This window comes from Anomalospiza imberbis, chromosome 6 (assembly GCF_031753505.1).
Source record: "Anomalospiza imberbis isolate Cuckoo-Finch-1a 21T00152 chromosome 6, ASM3175350v1, whole genome shotgun sequence".
NCBI lineage: Eukaryota > Metazoa > Chordata > Aves > Passeriformes > Viduidae > Anomalospiza > Anomalospiza imberbis.
The window spans coordinates 3,066,371-3,087,185 of NC_089686.1; the positions used below are offsets into that span (position 1 = coordinate 3,066,371).

At 46.3% G+C, this 20,815-nt stretch overlaps 1 long non-coding RNA gene across 2 annotated transcripts; it reads right to left on the reverse strand.

Annotated features, from left to right (window-relative positions):
- Positions 1-250: 250 nt before the first annotated feature.
- LOC137475099 (uncharacterized) lies at positions 251-12,949 on the reverse strand. Of its 2 annotated transcripts, XR_010999688.1 has the most exons (3): positions 12,593-12,949; positions 3,117-3,324; positions 251-1,848 (listed from the first exon to the last, which is right to left on the reverse strand). It is a non-coding gene; the product is annotated as an uncharacterized lncRNA (long non-coding RNA). The 2 variants fall into 2 exon arrangements; XR_010999687.1 differs by lacking the exon at positions 251-1,848 and having other exon boundaries at positions 3,058-3,324.
- Positions 12,950-20,815: the final 7,866 nt, after the last annotated feature.

Consider the following 20,815-nt stretch of genomic DNA (forward strand, 5'->3'; position numbering starts at 1 on the left):
CAATTAGATGGAGAAAGAGTGTGAAAAGCTATTAAAACCCTTTCAAAATCTGTCATAAAATAGTAATAAAAAGCCTTTGGCCAACATTCTAGCTGACACACTGATCTAGAGTCTTGGCGGTCACATGTATGAGCTGATTTACCCCAAAGGAAGGTCTGCTCCATCTGCTGGCCTCAGCGTTAAACGATGAATTTCCTTTCCCAAAGCACCCTCAGAGGAAGCAAGACACATAAAAAAGGGGGCCAAACATGGATCATAGATTAATTTGGCTTGGAAAAGGACCTTTAAGGTCATTCAGTCCAAAGAGTTAAAGCAGCATTGCCGAGCCTACCACTAAACCATGCCAGTAACCAGGTCTTGCATGGCAAGATGTGATCCCATTGCAGTGCAGGACTGTGTCCCAGTGACAGAGACGCTCCAGCTCCTCCTTGGGTGACCCCACCACTGCATCCAACCCACACCTGCATCCTGCCATGCTCCATGTGACATGGAAGACTCCATGGTACATGGAAGACTTCCCAAGAGGTGCCACAACAAAAGGCATAGAAAAGATTCTTGGCTGTGAGGGTGGGGAGGCCCTGGCACAGGGTGCCCAAAGAAGCCGTGGCTGCCCCATCCCTGGAAGTGTACAAGGCCATGTTGGATGAGGCTTGGAGCAACCTGGGGTAGTGGAAGTTGTTGGGTTAGAATTAGGTGATCTTGAAGGTCCCTTCCAAACCAAACCATTCCATGATTCTGTGTGTCCAAGAGAAGGAAGTGTTCATCAGCAGGTGGCCACAGGCCAGACCCTGAGCAGGATCCTATGTGAGCCTCTGCCTTGGATGTGATGACTCCTGATCCCTGTGTCTCCCTCACCCCTTGCCCTGCCGTGGATGTTTTTGGAGCAGCCTTTTCCTGGCTGGCTGTTTGTACAGTGACTTGCATAACTAGAGCATGATGATTTTAGCTCGGGGCTCTCAGTCCCATGATACAGAATGGGATAATTGAATGCAGCAAGTGCTGTGACAGAAACCAAACAGGAGTGTAAAAAGGAGAGCTCCCTGTTAAAGAGAAGGGAGGAAAAGCTTCCTGATTTTCTTGTCATGAAGTTTGTCCTGGGTTTGCATAGAGGAAAGGCAGGGAAGGGGGACCTGTCAGCGGAGGTTGCGTTACTGGTTCATGCAGGGAGGGGAGGACTCTGTGTGTGTGTCTGGGTTCAACAAGCAAATGAAGCAAAGATTTCTTTAAAGATACCAAGCCCAAGCACACCACAGCTGGGAAGCACACATGAGCAATAGCTTTCACATGCTAACAAATAAAAGAGCCTTGCAAAACAGATGCTGAGGTTTGTGGGGCTGGCACAGGCTTGCTGCTGGCAAGGAGTTAACTCACAGAAAGCTGAAAGGCTCAGCGATGGAAGAGTATCCAGAGACTGTTTGTTCATAAACACAGCTGAGGGCCAGCAACCTGCTTTATCCCCTGCCTGAGCTGCACTGCCCCAGTCATTCCTTGCAGGGTTCCTGCAGGAGAGAAGGCAGATATGCAATTCTTCTGCAGCCCACGCTCTAGAGAAATAATTAAACAGTTTTTCTTAACCTCTTGAACTTTTCATTTATTATTGCCATCCATTATGTCTACCTTCTCAAATAGCAGGATCCTGAAAGCCAGCTCCAGAGGTCAAGGGTTTATTGTTTAATGGAGATAGAACATTCTGTAAATTGCACAAAGTCACAATGTTTAGAAGAGAAGCTTCTGGTGTACTGAATCTTTTCAATTTAACAAACAGTGAGCTTTGACATATGTTCTTCCTCCATAGCAGGAAATTTGGGATAAGTGCAGTACTGGCATGGACATGTTACCAAATCCTTCCTGTAAACCAAATGACATCTGCATTCAAATAAAAACATTCCTTGCACCAAATACCAGGAAATACTAAAAGTATCACTATTCTTCTAAGGTCATGCTAAAATGAAGTTTTTGGCTTTCAGAACACAAAGTAAGTTTGTACAGGGCCAAGACGTTTTGTTCAACACACATTTGCTGTTACAAATCCCAAGAGACATCCTTCTGGGTCAAATATGTGCATGTGTCTGTAGAATTTTGCAAGCATTTAATCTTCTTCATATGAAAAAAGAATAAATATTTTAGGAGCGTGGACTTACATTAACAAATATTGCTGTTGCCTTTGTTTTTACTAGTGCTCTGCTTTTCAAAGGCAGAAAAAAGATTTGCTTAAAACAAAGCAAGCATCCTCAAAATGCACCATGCCAAAATAATCAAAGGAATAAATACCTGGGATTTACAAAATATGAATATTCTTCAGTAAATAAACTGAAGCAAGAGCAGGCAGGGAGAGGAGGCTGCTGCAGTGATGGGGAGGGAGTGCTGAGTGTAAACACTTTCATCTCATAGATGGCAAATCAAGAACATTTAAAGAAAATAAATGAATGCAGAGCAGATTCTTCCTTCTCATGTTACTTTTGGGGGATTTTACTGCTGATAGTTAACGCCACATAAAACCTTTGGAATATTATGCCAGCAGATGAAAAACTACAATGGCAGAAAGAGTTTCCCATGGATAATTAGCATAAATATCTGCTTAAAGCTGAGTAATTTGTTCACTGTGCAGGATGTACCTCAGCAGTTTTATGGGCAAAAAAACACAGAGAATGTTTTGAATGAGTTACATTTGAAACAGCGCAGGCAGATACCAGGGTCTGTTCAGAGACTACCACACAAAAAAAGTCTGCTCTGAGTGAATGAATGCCCGTTCCCACCAAGCTCAGGGCCAGACATCCCTAGGAGGCTTCACCCAGACACATCCCTGCAGCTTCCCACTCAAAGGAATATTTTGTTTAATGGGAGGACCAGAGGATCCAGACTTTGGAAATGGAAAAGGAAAAAAAAAAGAAAGAAAGAAAGAAAAAAAAAGAAAAAAAGAAAAAAAAAAAAAAGAGAGAGAGAATGAGAGGAAAAATGAAAATGGAGGGGAAAAATAAAATAAAAATCAGCATTTTCCAATGTCCTTATTAAAAAAAAATAAAAAGAAAAAAAAAAAAAACCACTGTTTCCAAATGGTGATCTTTTCCAAAAGGTCATTTGGAAAAAAGGTGATTTTTCATCTTTTCATCTTTTACCAGATGCTTTGTTTGACAAATGTGGCTTGAGGAAGCTGCTGGGAAGGTGGCACTGCCTCAGTGGAAGGTCCAGCAGTGTCCCCAGGTGTTGGTCACTTCCACTTCCAGCACTCCTTCAGGCTTCCTCAGAGCACCCCTCTCCTCCAGGGCCAGAATCTGGGGGTTGTATGGTCTGTGTTTCCATTGGCATCTCCAACATCCCCTGCTCCTGCCAAAGGAGGCAAAAGAGAGGGTGAGAGGAGCAAAAATACTCCATGGGAACAACCTGAAAGGGAGGTGGTGGATGGTCCTGTAAACCTAATGCGGTCCAAGACCTGGAAAAGACCCTGAAAAGGATCTGGTCATTAAATGGTGAGTGGAAGATAACCCAGCCTTGCAGCCCATGGGACAGTCCAGCTGAAAAGACACAAATATTCAGATTTTAGTGGTGACCCCAACCCACTAAGAAGGCTTCTCATTTCAGCAGATTCCCCATGCGGCCTTTAATTTGCCTGTGATGATCCCAGGTTCAGCTGTGCTTTCTCCAAATGATATCCCTGCCCTGGAATATCCCAGGCAGGGCATAAACAATTCCACAGCATCCAGAGAGAGCTGAAAGAATAAAAAATAAATATACCCTGGCCTCATACAGCATTCACTGATTTGCACTAGCCCCAGCGGCTGCTGAACTCACCAGGACCTTTATTTTCTTCTGATACCTGCGCAAGACTGGGCTGTAATCCTTGTGGTTTCCATCCTGGACCCTATGGCAAGACCTGAGGGAGGGGAACTGTATGTGCTCAAATGGGGAAAAAAAAAAAAAGTATTTTTCATTTATATTTAATTAATTATTATTTTTTTAATTGTTGCTGTAATCCAAGCAGAGTGAACTGGAAATTCCCAATGTAGGCAGTAACACTGGGCTCTTTACAGCTGATTTAGAGTCATCTATTAATCTTCTGGAGAAAATTGCTAAGGATGCAGGTTGGCACCTTTGGGATCTGATCAAAATCACCCCATGGCCAGGTGGGGAACCCTCAAGGAAGGCTCAGAGCTCAGCAGTGGTTGCTCAGCTGCCTGCAAATCCCCTCAGCGCCCCAGTCCACCCAGACAAGGATCCCAGCTCCTGGCTGGTTTTGCCCCATTTGTTATCCCAGCAAAAGTCTCCCTCTAGCTTGGATGCAGCAAAAGATGTTGCTGGAAGCCTGGGCTGGCCCCACACGGTTGCCACGTGCTTCAGCCCTGATGGAGCAGCTCAGCTTCCCGGGAAAGCCCCATCCAGGATGCAATCCTGAGGCGCTGCCGGAGGCAATCATCCCCCTGCTGAGCTAAACCCCAGCCCTGGGCTGCAGCTTTCCTTCCAAGTGAGAGTTGGAGCTGCTATTCAGACCTTATATTTAGAAAAATGTGGGAAAAGAACTAGATCCATTTCAGGGTTTGTATTTTTGTTGGCAGGATATCTGGTATCATTATGGAGAGCAAACACAGGGTTTTTCTTTTCTTTTCTTCTTTTTTTCTTTTAATTTTTTTTTCAAAGTATGTATTTTCTTGCCAGAATCATATAGAAGAAGTGGGATCTGATGAGGGGAATTTGTGGCTGAGAAGCCTGAGGGAGCAGCAAAATCATTTCATCATCACATCTTTTGCATGCACAGATGTGTGGGTCTGGGAGCACTCCAGAGGTCTCCTCCTCCATCCTCCTGCCCTGTGGCAGAACCAGCTCAACCTGGTGATGGAGACATCACATCCTCCCCAGGTACTCCCATCCTGACTTTTTTATCCTGCCTGTTAGAAAGTTCCTTGGGTTTGTGGCAAGATACCTCCAGGATGGTTTATCCTGTCAACAATGGATGCGGGGACAGATTATTCCCTCCCTTTGCTGCCATGTGTGACCCCAGGCAGCTGAAGAGCATGGTAGGGAACTCCTGAAGGGTTTGCAGAGCAAACCAGGCCTGCCTGAACACTCTGAGTGGGCCAGTGAGGTGTGGTTCATTCTGAGGGCTGATTTTTGCAGCAGTCTGGTGTTTTATGCATTCTCAGCAGAGCAGGGGATGTCCCCACCAGCACATTTAAGGACAAGCCCCTGGCAGGCACTCTGACACACATCCTGTGGCAGACACACTTGCGTGTCACTCTTGAGGAGCCTGCAGGACATCTGCTCTGCCAGAAGTCGTGGCAGAGCTCTGGCAGATGGGTCAGCAGACGGCGGGGATGGAAAAACACAACGATCCCGAGAAAACGACACCCGCCCTTTTCCTCCCTTAAAGAATTCACAAAATCGCCACCAAAATACAGGACCATGGGCTTAAAAAGCAGACAGGGAACCTCTGGGAAAAGCCTCCAGCAACAGGGACACGTCATGTGCTGCCTGCTCAGCTGTCAAGTTAAGGACTTGTCCTGCTATCGCTCAGTCCTCAGAAGGTCAACGATTGGCTTTGCTTATCTCCCAAAAGCACTTTACTCTGGTTAATTGGCACCCCTGGTGACAGGGTGGATTGATGGGTTCCCATCAGGTCTTGCACAGCCGTCCTGGCAGGACAAAGCTTCTCCTCACCCCTGCCTACTCGTGTTTTACGGTGTTTCCCAAGGAAGTACACAGGAAGGACTCTCTCGTGGGGAATGGATGGGTGGGATGGCACGGATGTCAAGGCTGAATGCTGTGAGAGGAGGGTGGGAGAGCACCCTCAAGTTTCCCTGTTCATTTGTCCATCCCTGGATGCCTCTGTGCTGCCTGGAGACTGGGCTCATTGCCTTGTCCTGGTCCTGTAACACTGTGACAGCACCAGAACAGTATTTGTTCCTTTTAGGCATCACTGGCACTTGAAGGCAGCTCAAGTGCCTCCATGGGGTACTCCTCTGTGGAGCACAGATGGATTGAGTGCCCTTTAGGGTGATCAAGGCCATATGTCCAGGCCTGACGTCTTTCTCCTGCAGTGAGGAGATGTTGGGACTAGAAGGAGGCATCAAAGCAATGTCTCCAAACCTCACTTCCCTACTTGCATCTCCTGTTGTGCTGAAGGAAAGGCTCCTCTGGATACTTTCCCTCTCCAGAAAAAGCCTCTTTCTACTGGTGATCCCTGAAAAGGGCCAGGTGTTACCTTTAGTTCCCTATTGGCTCTAATCTCCTTCCTTCCTTGATCCCAACTTTACTTATAAGAAGCTCCATATTTATTTAGCTCTTCTTGGATGTTTCTCGGGAAAGGCTCAGCTATTTCTACTCCCTTTTTGATTTCCCAAGGCTCATGCCCATTGGCATGGCAGGAGGAAAACTAGCCTTAACCCCTCCCAGGGCTGGGGGCAGGTTTCTGCAGGGGGGATTTGGTGAGTGAATTGCTGTGCTGTGCTATCCTGTGACTCCATTGGGGTGGGCAATCCCCACAGCCTCAAGGGCTCTTCTTTGCCCTCTGAAAGCCAAATTTCCAGTGTCTGCCCAAAGCTTTCCCTTGTTTTCACAAACGTCTTCGCTTTTGCACTCTCAAAATCTGTTGTTTTCTATGTAGGGCCAGTGGGGCTGTAACTTGTACCCACTTGGCAAGAGTTCCTCAGGCTTGGGACAAATCCCACATGTATTCACCTCTTCCATGTTCATTCTGGCTTGCAGAGCCACCATTCCATGCCTGAGCCCTGACATCCCAAGCTCACAGCTCACACGTGGTGTTGGTGACCAGGATCCTCCATCTGTGCCGGCAGAGTGCCGCAAAGCCGGAGTCAGAAACTTGTTTTAAGCAAACAGAAATGTGCAGGACATACCAGACTCCTTGCTGGAAATCAGAGCCATATTCTTCAAAACTCTGACCCTTTGTTCAGACGCCCTTTGGAGACCTCCCGCAAATACCTCACTTGGACTTCCAGATGCAAGAAATTAATTTTATTTTTTTAATTCTGTGCCACAAATCCTTAATTTTGGAATGTGCACTTTTCCTGTGCGGTCCCTGGCTCCTAGAGACTGCAAATACATGTGAAATTGCAACAGACGTTGATAACAAAAGTTTGAGGGTAACCCAACAGCTTTTCAAAGCCTTCTCTAGATAATTTATCCTAGACTGGCGAGTAGCCACAAGCTCCATGGTGGGGAAGGAGGCTGCTTTTGATTTAGCTGATGTTTAGGTGTGAATGAGGAGGAGAGATATGCGATTAATCTCTGGAAGCAAGGAGATGGTATTATTTTGATTCATACTTGACAAGTTTTCTAGGAATGCTGAACTCGAGTAGAAGTGCATGGTGGACCCAGCTGTTCAAACAGTGTGATTAATTAAACTGATTCCATGTGAAAAACAACACTGACTCTCACTCTCAAATTGCAAATCATTTTCAATATATTGGGGAAGGGCCAGCCCGAGGTTTTATTAATTGCTCTGGAGGTGATGAATCAGGGTTGTCTACAGAGACCCACACAGGCGCACATTCCTGAGGACGTACGTGATGGTGGGCTGGTTTCTCGGCTGCTTGGAGCAGCAGGAGTTGCTTTCCCGGAGATGCTGCCACTTGCACACGAGGCAGGGATGAATCCCTGGGGTGCACAAGTTTGGATGAGCCTTCCCCTCCCAACCCTGCTCTGAGAGAGTTGCAAAACTGCAACGGAGCCGGTGCTTGTCCTTCGAGCAGCGCTAATAATAAACCCTCCTCTCCCCTCGTTCACCTGCCAAACCACGGCTCTCTCAAAATATCAGCACGCTGAGAGCGGGCCGTGCACTGTATGATTTGCCCAAGACCACACAGGAAGCCTGTGGCCAAGCTGGAAATTAAACCCAAGGCTCCCAGCTCCAGGATTGGGGCTCGGCTGCCTATCCGGGGACCCTTCACCATGCAGTGCTGGGGCAACACAGGGAGATGGGCTGGACAAAAGCACCTTGCCTGCACATATTCAAACCCAGCCTGGCGTTGGGATGCCCTTGCAGCAGGTGCTCAGTGGGATTTATGCACCCCCAGGTGAGCGCGCTGGGGACTCGGCCCCATGAAAAGGTCCGGAAAAATCCTGCCCTGCAGTGGAGGCTTTTGATTTATATTTTCTCCGCCAGCTTGTCTGTTTTATTCATGCTGCTGACAAGGAGAGGGATATTTGATCCGTGCTGAGGGGCAGATGTTGAGCACCGCGGAGCAGGAGGCAGGGCTGCTCCTCAGGTGTAAACCTTCTGATGGCCACAAAATGATTTATGAGGGGGGGGTGGGGGGGGTGGGAGGGAAAGAAATAGATTAATCTGCCTGGTGCTCACAGATGTGGAAAGATACCCTTGAAACAGTTTGGCTGCATGTTTGTCACCACAGCTGCCACAGAGGGAGAGAGACAGCCTAGCAGCAAGTGCACCTTTCAACTCCACCAAGTCATGCAGGGCACCCCCGATACCAGGCAGTGACCCTGTGCTAACTGGTTTCAAATGTAACATTTGAAATACCTTGCAAATACACATCTGAGCCAGGGTTTCCACCCTGAGCCTGGTGGGGAGGCTCTGAAAGCTTATTGCAAGCACCTGTCTGGTCTTCAGAAGCATTGATCTCCTACTGAGGTCAACAAGAGGAATTAGAGGGTCTGGTGGTTGCCGCTCTTTCTGCAAAGCCCTGATCACAGTCCCAAAATTCGTTACCCAGGGAGCCCTGTTCTGACCCCTCATGTTTGATCCCAGCAGGAGAAGTCATGTGCATTGAGATGTGTCCCAGACACCTCACGTTGGTGGAGCCCATGTGGCTCCAACCAGCCTTCCTCAGGGGCATGGCAGCTGGATGATTCCTGGAAAATATTGCTTTGTCCACCCTCTTCAGACCTTGCAGAGTGCTGTTTCTCCAAAACAGCTGAGTGATAGTTAAAAAATGCTTGCCCTCTTTCCCCTCTCTCTGAAAGGAATGGGAGTCTCTACGGACCTATTTATATTGCTGGCTCAACTGAAGTTAATAGGAATATCCCCCTTCTTCTCCACAGGGGCTACATTTTTCCCTCGGGATATCTGCCGGGCCATTTACTAATTTCACAGACATCTCAGCAATTCCCTCTTGTCAACCTGAGCTTCTTAGAAATGGAGAATGTGATCCCCCTCTGTCTCTGGGTGATTGTGACACCCTTGCCTTCATGCTCATGCTGCTCCAAACAACACATTTTCTGAGCACACTGTGTTTGTCTGAAAATACACCAGGAGGGCTGCCCAATTTGGAAATGACTTGAATTACAAAAAAAGCACAGCTGTCTTTAACAGTTCTCGAAGCTCATGCAACTAGTCTGCAATTTATTGACTAGGATTAGATGCTTATTGTCTATGACACTTTAAATACCATTACATTGAAGTTTATACAAGAAAGTCCAAGTTTTCAAACTGGAATCTTAGCAATAACAGCTGGACCATTTGTTTATATGATAGACAGAAAAGAATGACTTCTGTAATCTGTGTATTTGGCTTTAGGATTTTCTACGACATGGGGAGACAGAAACCTACCCCATCCCTAATTGAGGATTGTGAGACAGAGCTGAGTAGCACTGGCTAATTTGTCCCTGATGTTGAGACTGCAGCCAAAGCTGGGGTTGAGTCCTTCCCTCACACCTGACGGAGAAGCACTTGAAACCCTCTAGCCCACCTCTGACAGGCAGGGCTAAGTCTCCCGTCTCTCTCCCCCAAGGCTGCTCACATTCCGCATTTTGTTTCTAGCATGAAAGACTTTGTTTTAAATCATAATAGTAACCAGGCTGTAATCACATTATAGCACACATGGAGAACTCGCAAAAAGTCATGTGCTTTGGATTTGACATTCTGATTTATGGTTGTGCGCTCCAGTTACACAGCTGCAATCTCATTTTCGACAAAGATGTTTTCTATTTTTCTATTACTTTGCTTCACCCTGTCTTTATGTTGAAGAAAATGAAAGCCACCAGGTGAAGCCGGCACAAGAGGACAAATGTTTGCATGTTCTGGATCAAAACCATGATCAAATATTTTATGCTCTCCTTTCATAAACAGCTTTCTACAGGCACATGTGGAGGGGGTGTAGATTCTTCATTTTGAGAGCATTTGAAGTTTAAAAAAAATAAAATTCCAGACTTTTATTTATTCAGAAACTATATCAGCCTATGAAATTCACATCCCAGCCACTTGATCACGGTGACTTCACCGAAGAGGGAAGAGGTTGCAGAATTACTCCTCAGACAGTTGAACAGCCTTTCTGCTTACTGGGACCCAAAGTTGCTCCTTGAGTAAATTTTTCTCCTGAGCAAAGCCCAGCAGAGGTGGCAAAGCCTTTCCCTGCTCAGTTAATTGTAGATTGCCGTCATCAGCCCTTCCCTCTGTCAGTAACCCATTGGCTTTGCATTCCTAGGAAGAGTAGCAGCATTCCAGCTTAATTAAAAAAGTGAACACTTTTGCAGTAAATTGCATTAACGTTGGAAAGGGGCCAGAGCTTATGTTTTACATGAACCTCTCTTGTCTAGAGCGGAGTAAAGAAAAGAAAATGTCATCAACATTCTTTTCACAATTTAAACACTGATGATCTATCTTTAGGGCCAATGCTGGCTGAGCATTACAGAGAGCACAAAACCACCACTGAGTCCCTCACCAGGGGTAAATTACGCGTTGCAAACTCATAAACCTTCAAGTGTGGCGTAAAATTTTACTCAGGCCATCATTTTCAGTATGGCTTAGGAAGGGCCTAGATGGAAAACATATTTCTGGTGGTTCTAGAGCATGTGTTAAGGAGCTGAAAACAAACACTAGTGGAGCTTCCATGGGTCAGACATTGACCACGAATCCTCGCTGCAACAAGGCTTTGACGGGAGACCTCCTGGGCCAAGCAGCCTCTTGGTCTCAACAATAAGTTATTTTATCTACTCTGTAAATTCTGTAGGCTCTAAATGAGCGAAGTTTCTGTCTTCAGGACCGTGCTACTCTAAGTTAACAACTAAACACTGAGCTGGGACTCAGTAGAGTTGGGCCTTGAAATGGCAAGTCAGGCTGTTGAAAATTCCCCATGGAAGGAAAACTCCAGAAATTCCGTGTACATCAAGAGGACCAGAATTTTTTGAAAGTCACTTTTTTTTTTTTTTTTTTTTTCACCAGACCAGAAATTCCCAAATATCAGGGACTCAGTTCAACCACAACCTTCAGCTGCTTCTGCAGGGACAAGTATCAGTGAAACTGAGACAAGACACTGCCCTGAGCCACGGTCTAAAAGGGACCTTGATGACAATATCTGAGCTGCTCAGCTTTCCACCAGCAATAACTCATTTCTGGGGGTAATGATGCTGTTCAGTGCTGGACCTACTGGGTGGCAAGAAAATGAAAAAGTTCAAAGACCTTGGGTTTTTCAGGAGAAAACTACAGAGTGGAAACTTCCCCTCTTGCTCCACAGAAGTTTGATGGGGGAAAAAAATCTATAATTTGAGAAAGGGGCAGTAATTTGTTTATCACTACTGGCTAAATCCCAATATTCTGGCTGTGCTGATAAGATTGATCTGTTGATCAAAGTACCAGGTATGAATATGCCTGAAATGGGCAGGGACACAATGGAGTGCAAGGTCTGCTGCTCCTAAGCCAAGCAGAGCAGGATTTCTTTTTTCAGAGAGGTGAGATAATCCCAGAGGATCTCTGGGTTACTGTCAGGTTGGTCCTTCAGCAGAGTGAAGAGCAGAGCAGGTCAGTGGGACTCTGTAACTCTCTAAGAGGGTGCTCCTGGCTGTGTGTGGCTGTTCATGTCCCATTCCCAGCTCCCCTCCTGTCCCACAGATCCAGAGATGGACGGAGTAGGACTGAGCAGAACGACTCAAGCAGGAATCCACAGCAGTTCCTTCTCCTGTGCTCACCCTCCACTTCCGTCCCTGGCTTAGCCAGTCAAAATATTTTTGACCAAGAGGTTTCCCACTGGAAAATGCTGTTCCTTCTGAAATCAAGCAGGAACTTGTCCAAATGTCAATGACACTCTTTGGTTGGGAAAAAGTCAAAACATTGCATTTTGATAGTGTAGTTTGAATTTGTGACATTTTGACTTTTCTATCATAATACAATCCTGTTCTATTAGAGCAGATTATGTAGTTCTACATGTTCAGCTACACTTAACAGTTGATACAATGTAAAAGTCAAAACAAATTATCTCCTTCAACACAGTCTAACAAAACATCTCAATCCCCTTTCATTTTTTTATCCTGGAGGCAATTGTGACTTCTAGTTTATAATTCTAAATGGGAATGAGTCTCACTTTACATAACAATGGAAGCCCTGGCAGAATAGAAACTCCTGCTCCTGGCCAGTATTGAACATATGCCTGGTGGTTGGTACTCCAGAATAATCTTTTAAAACTCATTAAATTATGGAATTAATTAAGAAGTGTCACAACAGCACTCACAGCCACCTGCCCATCTGCCCTGGAAGACACTTGATCAACTTAAAAAGTGTTATCTTTTAATTTTGTCGTCAATGCCATGGGTATCTTCACCTGAGCAATTCATCCCAAGATTTTCTTTATATTGGGTTGGAAAAAAGACCACCTTTCACATGGGATTTTTCTGGCAAAATCTGGGTATTTACTTTAGTTTGAGGTGGATGGATATTCCCATGGCCATCCATGTGCTCTAAACCCCATATTGATCAGACCTCTGTTGCCTGTGGAGGAATGTAGGGTGGGTAGCTCAGATGGACACTTTGATTTGGTGAACTGTCAGGTGAACTCTGTCCCTGGTGCCTCCAGTAAACACATATTTTATTTTCTCTCCATGATATCTCTGGTTAGTGCCATTGGGAAATCTCTCACCACGTGCTTCTTGGGACTGGCCAAAGCTGGAGTGTCTTGGAGGACTCATACAGCTGCAGATTAACTAGAAAGAAAAATTTGGAAGTAATTTCACAAAAATTCCCCCTCCACGCTGGCTTTTTTTGTTTGTTTGGTTGGTTGGTTGGTTTGGTTTTGGTTTTTTTATTTTGTTTTGTTGTTGTTTTTTGGGGTTTTTTGGTGATAAATATTTCCCTTGAGAAATTCAATTTATTTGTTTTACAGTAAAATTCTGAGTACTATTGAAGTTCAAAGTTGCCTGGTATGGCGCACTTGAAGATTTCCTTTCACCAGAAAGGCCTTGTTTCTACAACAAAATTCCTGAGAAAAAGATTTCTAACATCACTGAGACATCTCTGAAGCTCTACCATTTTTCCACAAACTATGTAAACAAAATCATGAGCTGAAATGATGTTTGTAATTCTCCATGTCACAGACAGCTGTTCAGCCATGCACTTGCTAAAGACAGGATTCCAAGCACATGATAATTGAAAAAAAAAAAGTAAAAAAAAAAAACAAACCCAAAAACTTCTGTGCATTTTTGAGGGAAAAAATGTTTGTGGAAAAATGGCTAAAATTAATTGCCAGGAAAACGGGCCCAACCAGCCCTTGCAAAGTGAAAACATTTGGGGTATTTTGCACAAAACCATCTTCCCACTTCCTCTGCCAGAGGTTGGTGCAGGTGCAGAGGGATTTGTCTGGGAAGACGTGACTCATGGTTCCCTTGGGAAAACGAGAAGATCCCGGCCCTTGCCCTGCAGGCGGGTGGGACGTCGGGGTCAGGCCCTGTGCAGATGGTGGAACAGGATCCCTGAGGCTGTGCCAGGCCATACCAGGCCGTGCCAGGCCGTGCCAGGCCACACCAGGCCATGCCAGGCTGTGCTAGGCCATGCCAGGCCACGCCAGGCCACACCAAGCCATACCAGGCCATGCCAGGCCACACCAGGCTGTGCCAGGCCATGCCAGGCTGTGCTAGGCCATGCCCGACCATGCCAGGCCACGCCAGGCCATGCCAAGCTGTGCTAGGCCATGCCAGGCTGTGCTAGGCCATGCCAGGCCACGCCAGGCCATGCCAAGCTGTGCTAGGCCATGCCAGGCCACACCAGGCCATGCCAAGCTGTGCTAGGCCATGCCAGGCCATGCCAGGCTGTGCTAGGCCATGCCAGGCCATGCCAGGCTGTGCTAGGCCATGCCAGGCCACGCCAGGCCATGCCAAGCTGTGCTAGGCCATGCCAGGCCACACCAGGCCATGCCAGGCTGTGCTAGGCCATGCCAGGCCACGCCAGGCCATGCCAAGCTGTGCTAGGCCATACCAGGCCACACCAGGCCATGCCAAGCTGTGCTAGGCCATGCCAGGCCACGCCACGCCATGCCAAGCTGTGCTAGGCCATGCCAGGCCACGCCAGGCCATGCCAAGCTGTGCTAGGCCATGCCAGGCCATGCTAGGCCATGCCAGGCTGTGCTAGGCTATGCCAGGCCACACCAGGCCATGCCAGGCTGTGCTAGGCCATGCCAGGCCACACCAGGCAGCTCTGTTCACCCTCACCAGGGATGGATGTCTCCGGCCTCCTCAGGAAGGCTGAGATGTGCCACAGTCTCCTGGAGAGTGCCAAGGCTCCCTTAAGCACCTTCACCTGCACCAGCACGGTTTTATTTCCCATTAGCTCGTGCAAATCCATGGAGAAAAGAGGCACTGACCATGATCACAGCAGAGCCAGGCCAGGATGGGAGCCAGGGATGGTATTGCACAAGCTGGATAAACAATTCTTCCCGAAGCTTCACGGAGCCTGCCTGCCATGGGCAAAGGCTTTGCAGAGCTGCTACACTCCATACCTTGCAAAAAGACCCTGGAAGAGAGATTATGTTTTCACATTGTTTCCCAAATTACTTTAAATGTCAACTTAAAAGGCTTTTAAGGTTTTTATTTCAAACGGAAGTATTAACTGGAACTGCCAGGGGCAGTTAGCTTGAGCAAAGCAATACCGTGCATCTTAAACAGGGTAGAAATTTTTATGACCCAAATTCTTCATTTATTATACACAGATGGTGGGAGAAGGCTGCTGTCCCCAGTGCCCAGCAGTGAAACAGGTCTGACCAAGCTCTCCTACAGACAAATGGTGCCTGCTCAGAGCTCCCTGAATGTCAAAGGATGCTTTTCTCCTTGTCCTTTCTATGCAGGGTGACACAAGGACTGAGCCTGATTGGTGGGGATGGTGAAACCCATCATATTCCTGCCGTATTTTAGGCTGAAGGTGTGGCAGAACGGGGGACAGCACTTTCCCGTTGCCAAGCATGAGTGTGGGTCTGGCTGACACATCCCTGGAGGGTGGCCACACTCACCCGTGGTGGTCACATCGTGCCATGTGGTTCTGCAGGTGCTCAGAGACACCCACCTGCCCCTACGCTCTCATTGGCTTTATCTGAAAGGTTTGTGCAAGAACCCAGTTAAGCCTGGGGTGAAAACACAGCTCCAGGGGGGCAGCTGGAGCCCTCAGCCTCAGCAGAAAAAGGTGTTAACAGGAGATGAAAGAGATGGCCGTGGAAAGAAAGATAAGGAGCACTTCTGTTCCTTTATTTTGACCTCCTGAGAAGGAATCTTGGCCAAAGTGGGTTGATCAATTAATCATTGAGCCAATGGATCAATCAAAGGTAGCTCCTGGGAGGGAGAGTCTGTTTATTTGGCTTATTCTTCTCCTTCTGTTCTCACTGACACCACCTCATCAAAAAGAGTGTTTAATACCTTAAGATTGTTAGAACTTTGTTGCACTCACAATTGCTACAGTAGAAACAGGTGAATAAACTCCTCCTGTGTGTAACGCAGCAAGAGCAGCAAAAATCACCCATATTAAGTGCAAAAGTCATTCTGACCTTTGGACAGGTGAGCAATTTCTATTCACTCACTCAATTTTGTGATGTTACTTCTTCCAGCCCAGGGGAAGGGCAAAAACCTTGCAGCTGAGCTCTCCAGACAGGAGTTTAGAAAGCCTCAAAAACTGCAGTGTGGTACAGAAAGAGAACAGGAGAGATCAAGCTTGGTCCATGCAGGAGAATGAATTATGCCAGGGGAAAATGGAAGTGGCCCATGATGAATCCTGTGGGAGGACTCCCAACCATAATTGGCTAATTAAGTGGGAAGAAAATTTGTACTTGAGCACAGATCTACCAATGCTTTTATAACAGAGGCAGTGGTCAAGGCCTGTCTGAGGAGCATCTTGGTGTTGTGGTCACCAGCTCGGCCTGGGACCAGTCACTAGGCTTTAGGGAAAGGCAAGAAAACAAATCCAGGAGTGAGATTGCACAAGGAGCAGGAAAGGAGCTATGGTGAGGAAATAATGCTCATCCCCTGCAAGAGCCAGGAAGTTCCAAAGGCTGTGATTAATTTAATGTGCTGTAAATGCTCTATGACAAACACGGGCATCAGCTGTTCTTCTAATCCCACTTGGAAATTCCAGACAGTCAGACACCCAGCACATCATACCACAAGCTTTCGTTTCCAATCCCAGGATTGTGCCTACCAGCGTGACACGAGAAGCTCTGGGCTCTTCCTGCCCTGAGTTTGGTGAGGTGGCCAGACTCCCACGTTTCTCAGGATCTAATTCCTCCTGATTTTCAGCCTAAACATGTCTGTGGCCAACATATCAGCTATTTTTGTGCTGGTGGTCCTTGGTCAGCCCACAAAGAAGGAGTGTATCCTTCTGTCCCATCTTCTGCACTTCCAAACCACTGCTGTCCAATCCAGGGAATGGCTCTGGCTTGCACTTGACCTTGCATTTGTGTGGCCAAGTGTCTTCCACTCCACCAGATTACTTTGGCTGCCTCTTCGGTATCAGTCAGTATCACCCAAAATTGTGGTGCTTGTATTTCTCATTCTTTTAACAGGTTCTTCAGATGTCAGGTCAGTCTTAAAAAAAAAAAAAAAAAAAAAGAAAAGAATATTTTTCTTTGCCTTGTTGCTCTGTTGAAGGTACAAGGTGTTTCTAGTGCAATCCCCACTTCTTTTTTATTCAAACCCAATACTAAATTGCTTGGGGCCAGATTTGGAACATGAGTTCCCCTTGCCAAAGGAGTCAGCTATCTTAATGAATATCTATGGCTACGCATTGAGTCAGAGCAACACAATCTGTCCTTAACAAAACCACGCGGGATTTTCTGCATCTCCCATGCTCCCACTGCCCCCTTGTAGCAAACTCTGCTCTCAAACCCTCCAGAAAAATGATGGACATGTGGTGGCCATGAGCATCCTGCCCTCCTTACCTCACTTGTGTGAGTTTAGGCATTAGTTTTTCCTTCTCCAATCCCAGGACAGTGGCTTCCAGTTGACAGATTCATTATCTTTCCTTGTTACTGAAGCTGCAGTTTCATGTGCTGGTGCTTTTTAGTACCCACAGCGTGACCCGTTCACTTAAACACCAATTATTCCTGGGTTCAGCACAGGGCTAAGCAGGCAAAACTCTGCAGCCTGCATTATACAGGTCACAGTAGATGATCTAATGATCCCCTTGGCCTCAGGGACTCCAAATGTTAAAAGCATTATATGGCACATCCTTTAAAAAGCTGGATATTTTTGGCACTGTCCCCTTTCTCACTGTGATCTTATCAGCCCTCACAAGCTGAACGCTGTTGAAATTTATTGGTTACTTCACATGAGTGGAGGGCATCAAGAAATGCTCTGGGGAGTGTTGCAGATGATTCATTTGTGGGAAACCTTTCCCATGCTGGATTTCTGTGCAGGATGTGGGAGAAGAGCAGCTCCATGCAAAGGAGCCAAGCTCCAAATAAACAAAAGGTCGCATTTCCCCCATGGTGGGGAAGGTTTTGCTGAAAATCTTTGCTTATGGGTGTGAAAAGCTTACCTGGGATCCCAGAGAGATGGGACAATTACTTGGAGGAGCACTCCAGGTGGGATCATTAGGAAAATGGGTCACATCAACCTAAGGAAATCCTCCGAGCTGAAGGTAGTGGGATTTTTGGGAGAAACACCACATGCACCCCTCCCTTTGTGTCTTCTTCCTGTTGGAGACAGCACCTGGACTGCATGAACCAGGTTCAGAACATGTTAAGCCTAAAATGGAGCCTTGCAACTGAAAGGGGAGCCTAAGGCCATCCCAACCACATTCCCACTGAGGTCCTACACCCTTATGCAGAAGATGAGGGTCTGTCCATCTACCAACACATAAATAGGCAGGACTTGTTTTTGAAATTTGTGGACTTACCTTCCCAGGGCCCCCACTGCTGGGTATAACTTCATTGTGAACAAGTCAGAAACTAGGAATTTTTTCCCATGGAGAAAGTGAATTTAAAAAATGTATAGGTATATTTTTGTTTTGACGAATATAAATTAGAGGAGGGGGGCAAAATATAATATTATTTTTATCAAGAAATTACCAGAGCGATGGAGCATCTCTGCCCTGGAGTCAGGCTGGGAGAGCTGGGGGTGTTCAGCCTGGAGGAGAGAAGGCTCCAGAGAGACCTTAAAGCCCCTTGGAGGGTCTAAAAGGACTCCAAGGGAGCTGGAGAGAAACTTGGGACAAGGGATGGAGGGACAGGACACAGGGAATGGCTTCCCACTGCCAGAGGGCAGGGATGGATGGGATAGTGGGAAGGAATTCCTGGCTCTGAGGGTGGGCAGGCCCTGGCACAGGGTGCCCAGAGAAGCTGTGGCTGCCCCTGGATCCCTGGAAGTGTCCAAGGCCAGGGTGGACAGGGCTTGGAGCCACCTGGGATAGTGGAATGTCCCTGCCCATGTCAGGGGGTGGGATTGGATGAGCTTTAAAGATCCCTTCCAATCCAAACCATTCCATGATTTTACAATTCTGCAATGAGAGGTCTTTTCCAGTGTTTGATGTTCAGGCAAGCATATTTCCATTTAAACAAATTTTGAAAATAACTTTTCATTTAGGGAAACAAAAAAGAAAAAAGAAAAAAAAAAAGAAAAAAAAAAGTTTTGTGTTTTTTTTCACCAGCTCTACTGATCTAATTCCAGGATGGATAATTGTGTTCTGACTGATTATTGTAGGACTGGAGCTCCAGTCGGGTAGAACATTCTTTTTATTGGAAAGCATTATGTGATGCTGGTTTCCATTAAGAAGGCAACCCCAAGTCTCCACTTTTCTTGCCCTGCTCCTGCAAGAGAAACATTTTCCATAATCCACTGAAAAACATACAGGAGAATGGTTTCTAAAACTGATAAATATTCTGAAAAAATAACATTTCCTATGCTGGTCACACAGTTATTTTACCTTGCAGAGAGATTTTCCTAAGACCGTATTTTGAAATCCTCATCGCTTCTGAGCTGGGCAAAAATCTTAAAAGTTTACGTAAATCAAAAGTGACTTATTTTTCATTCTTTATTTACAAAAATTTCCATTAATGGAAAAACAAAGGTTTAACAAAGGTTTAATTAAAAAAAATACTCTAAATCAATAGCTATATAAACATAAAAGCATTTAAACATAAAAGCATAAAAACATCTTAGTTAAGGATTTGTTCATTAATTGCTTTTTAAAGTCGATCTGGCAAAAAAAAAAAGACTATATGATGAGAAGAGTTGCTGAATTTATTTTCCACATTTTAAAAGGAAAAAGAGAGGAAATAAGCAAACCTGATTTTTTTTTTACTGATAAAAACAAAATATATGTTTAAAAGTTTACTTTGTTCCTTACAGAACTGGCCACTTCAAGCCTTTCATTTGTGTATTTCAAAGAACTGCATTTCTGTTAAAATATCTTCCTCATCAGAAAAATGAAACCAAATTATTTCTGCCATAAGCAGAGCACAGGTCTGACTGCTCTGTGCTACAGATGGATCTTAACGAGCAAATGATGGCTGTGAAGGACCACATCAGGCACCAAAGTGAGTAACCATTTGCAAAACTGCCTGTTAAATTTTTATTAACCCTTTATAAACTTCAGATATGATGTGTGACCAATGTAACTTGGCTTTTCCTTCCATAAACCTCAATGCACTTTATGGGTTGTGATCGGTGCCCTGGGGGAAGCTCAGTGATTCAGCTCTTTCTGCTGGGGTGTAAAAACCCTGCAGGTGAAAGCAACTGAGTGGGAAATGGGGTTATCTTCATGGCAGGTCTTTCAGAATTGTTCAAAGACCAGAGACCTTGGAATCTATCACTCAGATATCACCTCTAGATGGAGGTTTTGCTGCTTTCTATTAAGCTTTTTTTGCTCTGCCAACAAACAGCAGCATAATCCCACTGCAGGGAATCCCTTAGGTCTCAGTGCTCAAACAAATCATAGGAACAGAGACATAGACCAAGGAATGGTTCGGGTTGGAAGGGCCCTCAAAGCTCATCTTGTTCCAACCCCCTGACATGGGCAGGGACACCTTCCACTATCCCAGGTGGCTCCAAGCCCTGTCCACCCTGGCCTTGGACACTTCCAGGGATCCAGGGGCAGCCACAGCTTCTCCGGGCACCCTGTGCCAGGGTCTGCCCACCCTCAGAGCCAGGAATTCCTTCCCACTATCCCATCTATCCCTGCCCTCTGGCAGTGGGAAGCTATTCCCCCTCTTGCTGTCACTCCAGGCCCTTGTCCAAGTTTCTCTCCAGCTCTCCTGGAGTCCTGCTGGCACTGGAAGGGGCTCTGAGCTCTCCCTGGAGCCTTCCCTCCTCCAGGTGAGCACCCCCAGCTCTCCCTGCCTGAGCAGAGGGGCTCCAGACCTTGAAGCATCTCCATGGCCCTTGATGAAATGCACGGCTGCATATCATTAGACAATTGGAGTTATTGGCCATTCAGGACTTAAATTATGCCTATAGCACCCTGAAAGTACAAATTCAAATGGTTCCTCTCCTCCTCTGACCCCCCCCTCATTATCTCTGGTGGGGTTTTCCCCATAGATACATTCCCACAGTGGCCTTTTGTTTGATTAGCAAGAGCCAGGCTTTGCCCGAGCTGCCTCCCCAGACAGCAGACCCCAAGGACAGATGGTTTGTATAATGCTCAAAATTAACGCAGCATTTGCTGAGA